General features: G+C 46.1%; 1 protein-coding gene across 1 annotated transcript in view; it reads left to right on the top strand.

The window, feature by feature from the left end:
- The first annotated feature begins 601 nt into the window (after window positions 1-601).
- The window catches only part of CNOT8 (CCR4-NOT transcription complex subunit 8), a 30312-nt gene continuing 17581 nt past the window's right edge, over window positions 602-13332 (top strand). The window contains exon 1 of the mRNA XM_040440094.1: window positions 602-796. The gene's annotated coding sequence lies outside the window, so the exon portion shown is untranslated. The remainder of the gene's footprint in view (window positions 797-13332) is intronic.

The following is a 13332-nucleotide window of genomic DNA, read 5'->3' as shown; positions in this document are numbered from 1 at the left end:
ATAATGGGGGCATTACTATAACTGGGGGCTTTGTTAATTCTGGGGCGCACTAATGAGGGCATTACTATTTTACTGAGGGCATTATTTTTCTGGGGGGCACTAATGAGGGCATTACTATTACTGAGGGCACTAATGGGGGCATTATTAATTCTGGGGGGCACTAATGGAGGCATTAATATTACTGGGAGCCACATTGTGACACAGCGACTTACACCCTCTTTTAAACCACGCCCCCGCAACGGAACACCCTTTGGGGCGTGGCTTAACTTGGCCCTATTTTTTCGTTTGGAATGGTGGCAAGTGGCAGCCCTAGTTGGGTTGAAGCAGACGTGGAACGTACCAGCAGGGTAATATCTACATCCCTGTAGTAAAAAAGATCAGTAATATCATAAAAAAACAATAACTAAGCCAAATGATGGTGTTAGCGGTGAGGTGCGCAGTCACTTTGGGACTGAGGCTGAAGGTCCCTACGGCGCATGCAGTTTTTACACGCTGTCCTGTCCCAGACACTTGTAGGTGGGCAATACGCAGGCGTAGAATATCGGAGCCCAATCCGATAGAACTGCGCCTGCGCAGGAATAAGACCGTCCGTGATCTCTGGTATACGCATGCTCCTGTAGCTCGCTGTACAGTGCGTGGTTCTGTGCTTTTCCTCCCACACCATAGAGAGGAAGAGCTGGAGTGGCTTGGCAGTTTATCAGCGGACGGTACCATAGAGAAGTCGTTACGTAGGAGCCAAGTCTAGAGAAACGTCTGTGCGGCCTGGTGCCCGGCAGTTCAGGACAGAGCACGGGAGGTGAGGTCTGTTGAGGGAAGGCGGGTAGGCCTGTGTGCCCAGCAGATGTTTGGAAGTATGAACACTACACCAGCTCCAGGGACCCAAGTGAATGGTGCACTGCCAGGAACAGGAGCTGGTAGCCTCCATATTTGTGGCTTCTGGGTCTATAGGGTGAAATAGGAGTTAGATATATATACACACACACACATACATATTATAGTTTACATTATCATGGGCCATGTGATGACGTCTCCTTGGTGCAGCGCTGAGCATGCCGTGGTGTCATGATGAGGTCCACTCACAGAAGGCCCATATTTACTTTGTACCCCACTGATCCACATACTCCTAGCACCGTCCCTGCTCAGGAAAATCAAGTCGCCTCACCCCCCTGTAGTCTCCAGTGGATACATTGCACGTCCTCCATGCTCCCACGCTACCGCCTACCCCGCTGATGTCACTTCCAAGGGCTCATTCCGATGGGTGATGTTCATGTCAGGGTGCTGTCCCCATGGACAACTTCCGCTGCAGTTTTAGGCTTGTGTCACACAAGCGTGTTCAGTCCGTGAAGCTGTATTTCCTGGACTGAGCACTTCTATGAATTAAACTCGCAGCATCATAATGATTCATGATGCTGTGAATTCCCATCTCACCACAGATCTACGGAACTGCAGTCATGGCATTATATGACTACAGTTCAATAGACCTGCGGTGAGGAGAGCATTCACGAGGAAACCGGATAACTCTTGGGGTCCACCTGCAGTGAAGATCTGATAAGTACTTACCTAGCAGATCCAAATCCAGAACATGGAACTGGTCTGAAAGCAGCCTAAAGCCCGAGCTAGCGCATGCGCAGTTCCTTCCCTCAGGCTGATGCCAGCACATGGAAGGAACACTATCACGACACTGCACATGTGCTATATCGCGCATGGCGACATTACGGCGCTCTAGCTTTCTGACATCGGGGAGCAAGGAGGAGATTCTGAGGATGCGGGGCGGTGCTGGCTGGGCTCCTTCACACTGGACTCATCTCAGGTTAATTTGCATATGTATCAAATAGTTTTTTTTTCACAATAAAAGCACACAGAGCTATGAGGACTGGGTATTGCGGATGTGCTAGCAGCCATCTAGCAACCCATGTCCTCAGCTCTATACCCAAAATCCAGGTGACAGGTTCCCTTTAAGATTTTTTTTTTTACTCTATTTACTGTACAAGATTATGGGACAGCCATCTTGCCTAATGTTAAAGGGCTTCTGTCACCCCACTAAACATTATTTTTTTTTTGGTTACTTATAATCCCTATACTGCGATTTATGCATGCATACTGTAATTAATCATTTTGGTTCAGTAGATTCTGTTAAAAACGTACTTTTAAAATATGCAAATTACCTTGCTACCAGCAAGTAGGGCGGCTACTTGCTGGTAGCAGCCGCATCCTCCTATCCTAAAGACGCCCCCTCCGCATGTTGATTGACAGGGCCAGCGGACGGGATCTCTCTCTGCTGGCCCTGTTTGCATTCAAAATCTGGCGCCTGCCCCGTACCTGTCTTCAGTCGGTGCAGGCGCACTGAGAGGCGGCCGCTCGCTCGGTCGCTCCATCCTCAATGCGCCTGCGCCGATGAAGTCACATCTACACCCGGCGCAGGCGCATTGAGAAGGGGGACGCTCGCTCTGCGCTCCTTCCTTCCGACTGAAGACAGGTACGGCGCAGGCTGTCAATCAACATGCGGAGGGGGCGTCTTTAGGATAGGAGGATGCGGCTGCTACCAGCAAGTAGCCGCCCTACTTGCTGGTAGCAAGGTAACTAATTTGCATATTTTAAAAGTAAGTTTTTAACATAATCTGCTGAACCAAAATGATTAATTACAGTATGTATGCATAAATTGCAGTATAGGGATTAAAAGTAACCAAAAAAAAACAAAACTGTTTAGTGGGGTGACAGAAGCCCTTTAATATATGCAAATGAGCCTCTAGGAGCAACGGGGGTGTTGCTATTACACCTAGAGGCTCTGCTCTCTCTGCAACTGCTGTTCCCTCTCCACTTTTAGTGACAAGGCCAGGCAAGTGTAAACATGAGCATACCTGGTCCTCTCAATCTAAACGCATAGGGCGCAGCAGTTGCAGAGAGAGCAGAGCCTCTAGGTGTAATGGCAACACCCCTGATGCTCCTAGAGGCTCATTTGCATATATTAAAACATCACTTTTCTCAGTAATGCGGGCACATATGAACATGGGACCAACACAGCCTTCAGCTGCCAAGTGCACATGTAACAGGTCAGCCAGTGTCATAGGGACAAAACTGCTGACAGATGCTCTTTAAGTGAAACTCCTTGGAGAGGATCACAACAGACTAAGGCTAGGTCTACACGACGACATTTGTCGCACCAATGTCGCGCAACAATTTTTATAATGGCAGTCTATGGTGTCGCACTGCAACATGCGACATACTGCGACAGTCGCAGTAAATCCATTCGAGATGGATTTTTCTGCGACTGTCGCGTCGCAGTCTCAGCATGTTGCAGTGCGACACCATAGACTGCCATTATAAAAATTGTCGCACGACATTGGTGCAACAAAATGTTGCGCGACAAATGTTGCAGTGTAGTTGTGCCCTATCTGTCGCGCAACAAATGTCGTCGTGTAGACCTAGCCTAATACTACAGACTAGGTAATTACTCGCGTAGCAATTCCATTTAGATTTTGTCATCTTAATGACCTATCCTCAGATTAGGCCGTCAAAATCAGATTAGTGGGGGTCTGGTTCCCTGCACCCCTGCAGATCAGCTGTGAAAGCGCAGTGTTCTTTTCTGTGTTCACCTGCATAATGTCTACGTTGTAGCGGTGGTGCGGGGCAATCACAGCTGTGCGTCCCATGTACTGTACTCACATCAGATGTTTGACTGCTCAGGCTCTTTGGACCAGATTTCCTAATGTGTCTGTGAGTACAGTCTGTCGGTGCAACTTGGGTTTTCTACACATTTCCTGTCTTCAAAAAAGGGGTGGTGCTTAGTAGAAACGGGTGTGTCCTAGGATGCAACATTTTGTACCAAAATTCTGTCTCGTGTTAAAGCCTCCTGCACATGACCATGTTTGCGGTCTGCACATTGCGGATCTGGAAAACACGGATACCAGTCATGTGCGTCCCAGATTTTACCTTCAGCAGGTCCCGCGTCTATTGTCTGCAAAACGGACAGGAATAGGATTTTATTTTTATTTCTTGCGGGGCCATGGAACAGAAATACGTATATGGACCAGCGCCATTGAAATGAATGGGTCTGCATCTGATCTGCACCAAAACTATGGTCATGTGCATCACATTTATCATCCAGCCTGAGCCCCTGTGATAAATCTGGTCTACACAGTCTATAGGATTAGGCTGTGTCCGCATGTGACTGAATAGCTGCAGATTTGGCGTCGCCCGGTTTTTGAGCAGCAAATCCGTAGCATTGTACAGTACTAGCAAAATGCATAAGATTTCAAAGGGGTTGTACAGGCTTTTACTATTGATGACCTATCCTCAGGATAGGTCATCATTATCAGATATCGGACCCCTGCCGTTCAGCTGTATGAGGAGACGACGTGTGCACGTGCCGTCTCCCTTCTCTCTTCCTGTCTGCTGCTTTCCCATAGACCTCAGCAGTGGACAGGGAGACTGCATGTGCACACTGCACGCGTTGTCTCCTCATACAGGTGATCGGCAGGGGGTGTCGGACCCCCACTGATCTAATATTGATGACCTATCCTGATGCTAGGTCATCAATAGTAAAAGCTTGGACAACCCCTTTAAGAACTTTCTTCCTGCGATTCAGTTAGGAAATCTGCTGCATGTCCATTTATGCTGCAGACCTCCATTGTGGATTTCTTCCTTCACGATGGAGAGCGTGACGTCCACAGCCTTTTCCGCTTCAAAAAGCGCATGTAATATCTTATTCACACGTCAGTGTTTGGCCAGTGATTTCTATCAATGATTGTGAGCCAAAACCAGGTGCGTCTCTAACCACAGAACAGGTGCAGATCTTTCCCTTATACCTTATCTCTGTGGAGGCTCCAATCCTGGTTTTGGCTCACAACTACTGACGTGTGAATAAGGCTACATGCGCACGACCGTATGTGTTTTGCGGTCCACAAATTGCGGATCCGCCCCAAAAAAAAACAGATGACATCTGTATGCCATATTTTTTATTTTTTTGGGCGGTTCCATTGTAACAATGCCTAAAGTGGACAAGAATAGTACATGTTCTATTTTTTTTTGCAGAGCTACGGAACGGACATACGGATGTGGATAGCACACGGTGTACTGCCCGCAATTTTTGCGGACCCATTGAAATGAATGGGTCTGCATCCTATCCGCAAAAAAAAATGGAACGAACATGGAAACAAACAACGTTCATGTGCATGAGGCCTTGTTTCCGTGTGCTGTCCGCATCAGTATGTCCGTTCCGTAGTCCCGCAAAAAAAATAGAACATGTCCTATTCTTGTCCATTGTAGGCATTGTTACAATGGATCTGCAAAAAAACCCGGATGGCATCCGTTTATTTTTGAATTTTTTTTTATTAGCAAACCGCAAAACACATACGGTCATGTGCATGTAGCCTAAGTTCTCTTTCACACGACCTTATGGCTTTTTCAGTGTTTTGCGGACCTTTTTTCATGGATCCGTTCAGTTTTTTTTGTCTCTGTTGTGTTTCCATTTCTGTTCCGTTTTGCTGTATGGCATATACAGTAATTACATAGAAATTGGGCTGGGCATAAAATTTTCAATAGATGGTTCTGCAAAAAACGGAACGTATATGGAAGACATACGGATGCATTTCCGTATGTGTTCTGTTTTTTTTGCGGACCTATTGACTTAAATGGAGCCACGGAACGTGATTTGTGGGCAATAAGACATAGTGGTTGCGATACCATAAAAAAGTATTGCGATACTCAATACCATTTGATACCACGCGAAAAAAATAAAACAAAAAAGCCACGTGCATTCCATATTTTAAAAAAGACAGCAGCTTCTCTAGTGGGCGTTCCTTCTCCCTGCGCTGGTATTGGACAGCGCTACAGCCAGGGGAGAAGGAACGCCCACTAGAGAAGTTGCTGTCTCCGCCCTATTGCTCCGATAGTAATTAGCATATGGAGCAGGAGACAGTAATGGGGCACAGCGGGCGAACAGAGCGGCGCCCAGGAATAATAGTAAGTGCAGGGAGATCCCTGGGCGCCGCTCTGTGTAGCCTAATACTTAAAGTCCGGACCCATGAAAAGTACTATCATTGGTGGCGCAGTGCGCCCTCCCCTTCTCCGCCCCTCTCACCGTCCATTGGTGGCAGCAGCAGCACAGGGGGGAGGGAGGGACTGCTTCCTTCCCCCCTGTGCTGCTGAGGGAACATGAGCGCGCTGGCAGCAGCGCGCTCATGTTCAGAGATACTAGACTGCGCAGCAGCGCAGCCCAGTATCGTAAAAATGGAAATCCCGGTATCGTATTGATACTGGGACAAAAGTATCGATTGGGTATCGAAATTTCGATACCCACAACAACCATAATAAGACATGTTCTATCCTTCAACGGAATGGAAATACGGAAACGGAATGTATACGGAGTACATTCAGTTTTTTTGGACCATTGAAATGAATGGTTCCGTATACGGACCGTATACAGCAGTGTTTTTCAACCACTGTGCCGCGGCACACTAGTGTGCCGTGAGATATTGTCTGGTGTGCCGTGGGGAAAAATTCCAATTTGGTCTATTTGTGAGCTGAAGCCGCATGTTACGGACTATATAGCTCCGGTGTCACTGTCCTGTTACAGTCTGACAGGAGGAGACATCGCAGTAGATCACCGATGCGCAGAAGAGCGCCGATGGATCTGATTATCGCGTCGCAGCGCAGAGGAGCGCTGAGTGATGGATCTGGAGGAGACATGAGCAGAAGAGCGCTGATTGATGGATCTGATGCGCAGAAGAGCGCCGATGGATCTGATTATCGCAGCGCAGAGGAGCGCTGAGTGATGGATCTGGAGGAGACATGAGCAGAAGAGCGCTGATTGATGGATCTGGATGGAGAAGAGCGCCTTAGGTGTGACGGACAGCGGCTATCTGGAGGAGACAAGCACAGTAAGTACTGAGTGACAGTGAGACAGGAGCAGATACAGTGATGGACAAGTTTTTGAAAAGGAAAGAACTGGACCCTGAACAAAATTCGGAGCCAGATGAGAGCCCAAGTATGAGTGGGGATCAAAAGAAAGCAAAGATGGTTAGCTCAAGCAAATTCTCTGGCCAAGGCAATATAGCGAAAGCTATATTTCATTTGGATTTACTTTCACCGGAGATGCAAAGAAACCAACTCCACTGTGCTTGGTGTGTGGTGAAAAGCTATCTAACAGTGCTATGGTCCCAAGTAAACTTAAACGCCATCTCCAAACGAAACACCCTTCGCTTCAAAACAAGAATGCGGACTATTTTGTTCGCCTGCGTGAAAACACGGAGAAACAGGCAACTTTCATGAGAAAAACCACAAAGGTAAATGAAAGAGCTCTTAAAGCTAGCTATCACGTTGCTGAACTTATAGCTAAGTCAAAAAAGTGGTGGTGTGCCTCGTGATTTTTTTCATGAAAAAAGTGTGCCTTTGCACAAAAAAGGTTGGAAAACACTGGTATACAGAACGCAAAAAACGGCCCATAAATGGAAGAAAAAAAATTGTCATGTGATAGAGGCCTAAGGCTTAGAGGCTGTATCACTCTGGTTAATAATCGCTAACAAGCGTTTGCATGAACACTCGTTAGCGATTATCTTGCAGTGTAATACTGCCGCCGATGAACGAGCAAACGCTTGTTCGGCCGATTCTGATTTTTAAGCACCCTTAGGCTGGTTTCACACGGGCGTTGCGGGAAAAGGTGCGGGTGTGTTGCGGGAACATGCGCGATTTTTCCGCGCGAGTGCAAAACATTGTAATGTGTTTTGCTCTCGCGTGAGAAAAATCGTGCATGTTTGGTACCCAAACCCGAACTTCTTCACAGAAGTTCGGGCTTGGGATCGGTGTTCTGTAGATTGTATTATTTCCCCTTATAACATAGTTATAAGGGGAAATAATAGCATTTTGAATACAGAATGCATAGTAAAATAGCGCTGGATTATAATTATAATTAAACTCACCTTAATCCACTTGTTCGCGCAGCTGGCATCTCTTCTGTCTTTAACTGTGAGCAATAGGACCTTTGACGTCACATGGTCCATCACCATGGTGATGGATCATGTGATGAGCGTAGTGACGTCATCAAAGGTCCTATTGCTCACAGATAAATACAGAAGAGATGCCAGGCTGCGCGAACAAGTGGATTAAGGTGAGTTAAATGATTTTTTTTTTTTTTTTTTAACCCCTCCAGCCCTATTGTACTATGCATTCTGTATTAAGAATGCTATTATTTTCCCTTATAACCATGTTATAAGGGAAAATAATAATGATCGGGTCCCCCATCCTGATAGTCTCCTAGCAACCGTGCGTGAAAATCGCACCGCATCCGCACTTGCTTGCGGATGCTTGCGATTTTCACGCAGCCCCATTCACTTCTATGGGGCCTGCGTTGCGTGAAAAACGCAGAATATACAGCATGCTGCGATTTTCACGCAGCGCACAAGTGATGCGTGAAAATCACCACTCATGTGCACAGCCCCATAGAAATGAATGGGTCGGTATTCAGTGCGGGTGCAATGCGTTCACCTCACGCATCGCATCCGCGCGGAATACTCCCCCGTGTGAAAGGGGCCTTAAAAATCAGCGCTTGCCTGCAGTAGATTGTCCTGTCTAGTAGCGATCTTCTGCCAGCAAGTAATGTGTGGATGAGTGATGGCGTAGTGATCGCTCCTCCCCATGCTGTGGAGGAGTTCACTGCATGTTGTAGCAGTGGTCTCTTCCGCTAGCTAGCAGGCGATTGCCGGGAGGGGAACGCTTCCCTCCCGACAGTCGCTTGCTGATCTGCCTAATACAGGCTTAATAAATGCATTTTTGTTGCAGAAATATGGCAAAAATTGCTGCAGACTTTTTGACTGTATTTTCAGGCACATGTGGACAATAAGTGAATCTGGGCCTCTCAGTTTGCAAGGGTCTGTCTGAGCAAGTGAAAGGAGCCTCGGCAGCCAGCAAAAAGATAGGGCTCATGTCATCTTTAAGCCCAGCATTGGAAGGTCTGGAGGCCATTTAGTGGTCAAGGTGCACTCGGTGGGGGAGATTTATCAAACTGGTGTAAAGTAGATTCCACCTTTCAGTTTTCACAGCTCCATTGGAAAATGAAAGGAGGAATCTGATTGGTTGCTATGGGTAACTAAGCCAGTTCTACTTTACACCAGTTTGATAAATCTCCCCCACAATCTTCCTTTCATAAGGGTAAAGGTATGTTCACATAGGACAGATACGCTGGTGGATTTGGCGCTGCTGATTTTTGAGTCAGCCAAGTGGATGATATATTTAAAAGTCTCATCCACACGTTGCAGAAAACAAGATCTGCGGCTCAAATTGACCCGAGATGCAGATTTTTAATCGTTTGTGGATTTATGCTGCAGATTTCTCCTTTTGGACTGCAAAAATCTGTCCTGCGTGGTTATCGCCCAATGGGACACACAGATGTTGCTAAAATGAAGTGCTTCATGGCTGCTGATTTTGTGAGGACAATTGAGCTGTTACCTTAAGGCAGGGATGCTCAACCTGCGGCCCTCCAGCTGTTGCAAAACTACAACTCCCAGCATTCCCAGACAGTCTACAGCTTATCAGCCTGCAGCAGGGCATGGTGGGAGTTGTAGTTTTACAACAGCTGGAGGGCCGCAGGTTGAGCATCCCTGCCTTAAAGGATGAGCGAAGCGAGCTTTGGATCCGAGGTCCGAAGTTGCTTTGCTCAAAACTTTGGTTTAATCCTGTATGGAGATCCGTCTCCATACAGCACTAAAATGTAAGGCATCTGACGAGGCGAAGTCAGTTATTCCCGAAGTCTCACGAGACTTCGGTGAATAACTTTGGTATTTGATTTTTAAATTAAAAAACAGTTTTAAAACTTTGATCCGAACTCTGCTTCACTTCAGACTGGTACCTCGGAACAAAAGCAGAGTTCGGATCCAAGTTTTAAAATGTTTATTTTTTTTTCAATTTAAAAATCAAATACCGAAGTTATTCAACAAAGTCACTGACTTCTCCTCGTCAGAGGCCGTACATTTAATGCTGTACGGAGACGAATCTCCATACAGCATTAAACCCAAGTTTTGAGCGCAGCGACTTTGGATCTAGGATCCAGAGCTCGCTTCACTCATCACTAGTTACCTTCAGAATTGTGTTCGGCCATATGCGGATGTCCCAACATCTGCCCATGGTAATTTTAAGGCTCAGTTCACATCTTTTTTGATCCATCAGAAAAACAGAAAAATCTAAATAACCTGATCCATCAAAAAAAATAAAAAATCTGTTTTATTTCAAGCATCAGTTATGATCAGTTTGTCAGTTTTCTGCCAGTCCTGCCGCCTGTGCGTTCTCCAAAATAACTGATGTCTCATGGAAAAGACGCAGTGATCACAACTGATGCTCAAAATAAAACAGAGTTATTTCTTCTGACAGATGCAAACTGAGCACCACTGATTCAAACTAATGGGGATGAAAAAGGATCAGAAGAACGGGAATGTGAATGAACGTGCGCTGTGTCTGGCATTATCATATATGAAGTATGTCCTGTACATATATGTATGTGCTATGGCGGAGATTACCCCTGCCAAATGTGATATTTCATGGAGAGGTGACTAATACCAAGGGGGTTCTTATGCAGGGATGCTCAACCTGCGGCCCTGCAGCTGTTGTAAAACTACAACTCCCACGATGCCCTTCTGTAGGCTGTCAGGGAATGATGGGAGTTGTAGTTTTGCAACAGCTGGAGGGCCGCAGGTTGCGCATGCCTGTTCTATTGGCTTCTGATCCATACGCATGTCACTCCTCGTTCTGCATCTCAGTCCTTGTAGAAAATGGTGGGATGTGAAGTACTGATTGAAAATCCTTGTTTTTCTATTCCCATTCTGGGGCCCTTTTTTGTCGCCAAAGGGTCATTCTAGCTGCCAGGGCAGTACACCATAGCATCCTGTTTGTGGATCTCTGGGGTGCACCTGTAACTAGTGGGGGTTATCTAAAAATTCCGTTGTGGATTCCGGTACCATAAGTTACGGTCCGTGGTGGCGGAATCCATAACTGAATTCTTAGATAACCCGAACCTTGTACGCCGCACTTAAAACACAAGTTCGCTCATCATCCCTGCCTGTAACTAATGTTTGTGCATGGTCTTGTCTGAATTACGAGGGCGAGCTGGACGTGGGTAGTAAGAGCAGTTTCACCCCGCCTTGCTCACCCTGCATTATGTCTGGATGCTGATACCAGCTGTTGATAAAATGATATGGGCACATTTATTGATCCAATGCATCTGAAATTAAAAATAAAATAATTGATGCAAATTAAAGGTGTTGTCCAAGATTTGGATGGTCTATCTGCTGTTTCCTTTGCATCTCTGGTGCCAGAAGTCCACACCTCCTGTGTTTTCTGTAGTGGACGAGGCTTGTATCTGCATCCCTGCATCCAATGAGGTGAATGGGAGCAGCGCTGCAGTTACCAGTTCCAGCCACTACTCAGTGGGCGGAGCTGTGGAGTTCCTGCACTGGAACTACAAGGAAACGGGTATTGGACCCCTGCCAGTATATTGATGGCTTCATGGACAGCCCCTTAAATGTGAACCTGCCAGGGATTTCTGCAGCCCTATGTCTTTCTATGGTTTGCATCCTGTAAACATAGCGCCACATGGGTCAGCATAGTTGCTGTATACAGAAAACAGGATTTCTGAGTAAAAAGTTTTCCGTATACAGCTCCTATGCTGACCCATGTGTCAGGTTACTCCACAGGGCTTGCCTGTAACTATGGAGACACAGTGGTCTGCAGTGGAGCTGGAGGCAAAAAGCGTGGAATCCTTTATAGGTGGCTGATAAACACTGGACGTTCTGGGCATTTTGAATGGGTTGGGTGCATTTATGTTGGATCTCTTGATGGATGCAGTGGGAGATGTTTCCCATCGGCTTCCAAGCTAAAAATAAAAAAATATACCCAAACATTACCCCTCTTTCATATAACTAATTTACATGTAGATTTCAGTCTTGTGTAGGTCATTGACCTGGTGTGAAACTATTCTCCCCCAAACCAGCACGTCGAAAAAAAGTTATTTCCACGTCTTATAAACAATCGGCATCTTTCTTCTCAGAACACCCCCTTCTTTCATAGCTGCTTGGGAATCAGATCTTTACTTCTGCAGAATTGCAGAACATTTTCTTTACCCTGGAACAAGCTTCCAGACCTGAAAACTGCCTCAAAGTTTTGTCCAGGTGGCGTCTTACCCCTGTGAAACTTCAGAAGTACAATCCCAACTACAACCCTAGATGTTGGCCGTGTGGTGTGGGGTCAGGCACATATTTCCAATTCTGGTGGTCCTGCTCCTTGGTCTCCTACTGTACAGCACATAACTTGGATTTCTGGAGTTTCACTCTCGATATCACCAGAGCTATGCCTGCCATTTATTTCCAGATAAATTGATGTTGATTTAAATAGGATTTTGTCCCTAGTTATTGGAGATCTAAATCGCCTCCAGCCGTTTTTCTATAGATACAGAAAGTTGACCATAATATCCGACTTGAAGAAACGAGAAACCATAAACTTTTTGAATCTGTTTGGACTCCCCGGGTGCACTTTAGAAACATTGGGGGAAATTTATCAAACTGGTGTAAAGTAGAATTGGTTTAGTTGCCCATAGCACCAGTACTTTACACCAGTTTGATAACTCTCCCCCATTGCTAAATTATACTTGTAATTGTAGTTTGAGAGAGTAAGAACCAGTTTGCGGATAAACATTTAAAGGCTATGAACACTTTTGGGGAAAAATTTTTTTTTATGATTGCATTTTACTCATTTCGAGAAACTTTTTTTTCGGTTGGTCTTTAGGACAAAATTGTTGATTTTTTTTTTTTTTTTACAGGGTTAAGTTTGTCTGTCTACAGATTTTCTTGCGTTCAGTTTCACACAGGTTTCTGCTCTGATAGCTGGATATATAACCCTTATCTCTGAAACCCTAAGGCCTCTTGCCCACGAACGTAAGGGCTCCGTGCCCGTGTTGTGGACCACTATTTGCAGTCCACAATGCATGGGCACAGACCGTGGGGCAGCCGCATTCGGATCGCAGACCCATTCACTTGAATGGGGTCCGCGATCCGTCCATTCTGCAAAAAGATAGAACAAGTTCTATCTTTTTGCGGAACGGAACAATACAGAAGAACTCTGTAGTGCTTCCGTGGGGTTCCGTTCCGCATCTCTGGATTTGCAAACACATTCACTTGAATGGGTCCGCATCAGTGATGCGGAATGCACACGGCTGATGACCCTTGTATTGCGTAACCACCGTATGCGGCCTGCAGCACGGGCATGGAGCCCTTAGGTTCGTGTGAAAGAGGCCTAAGGGTACGTTCACACTAACGTAAACGTTTTCCGGCATTGAGTTCCGTCCTAGGGGGC

The sequence above is a fragment of the Bufo bufo genome, chromosome 1 (genome assembly GCF_905171765.1).
Source record: "Bufo bufo chromosome 1, aBufBuf1.1, whole genome shotgun sequence".
NCBI classification, from domain to species: Eukaryota; Metazoa; Chordata; class Amphibia; order Anura; family Bufonidae; genus Bufo; species Bufo bufo.
The sequence above is the reverse complement of the archived record's forward strand: the minus strand, read 5'-3'. Positions and strand labels throughout refer to the sequence as shown.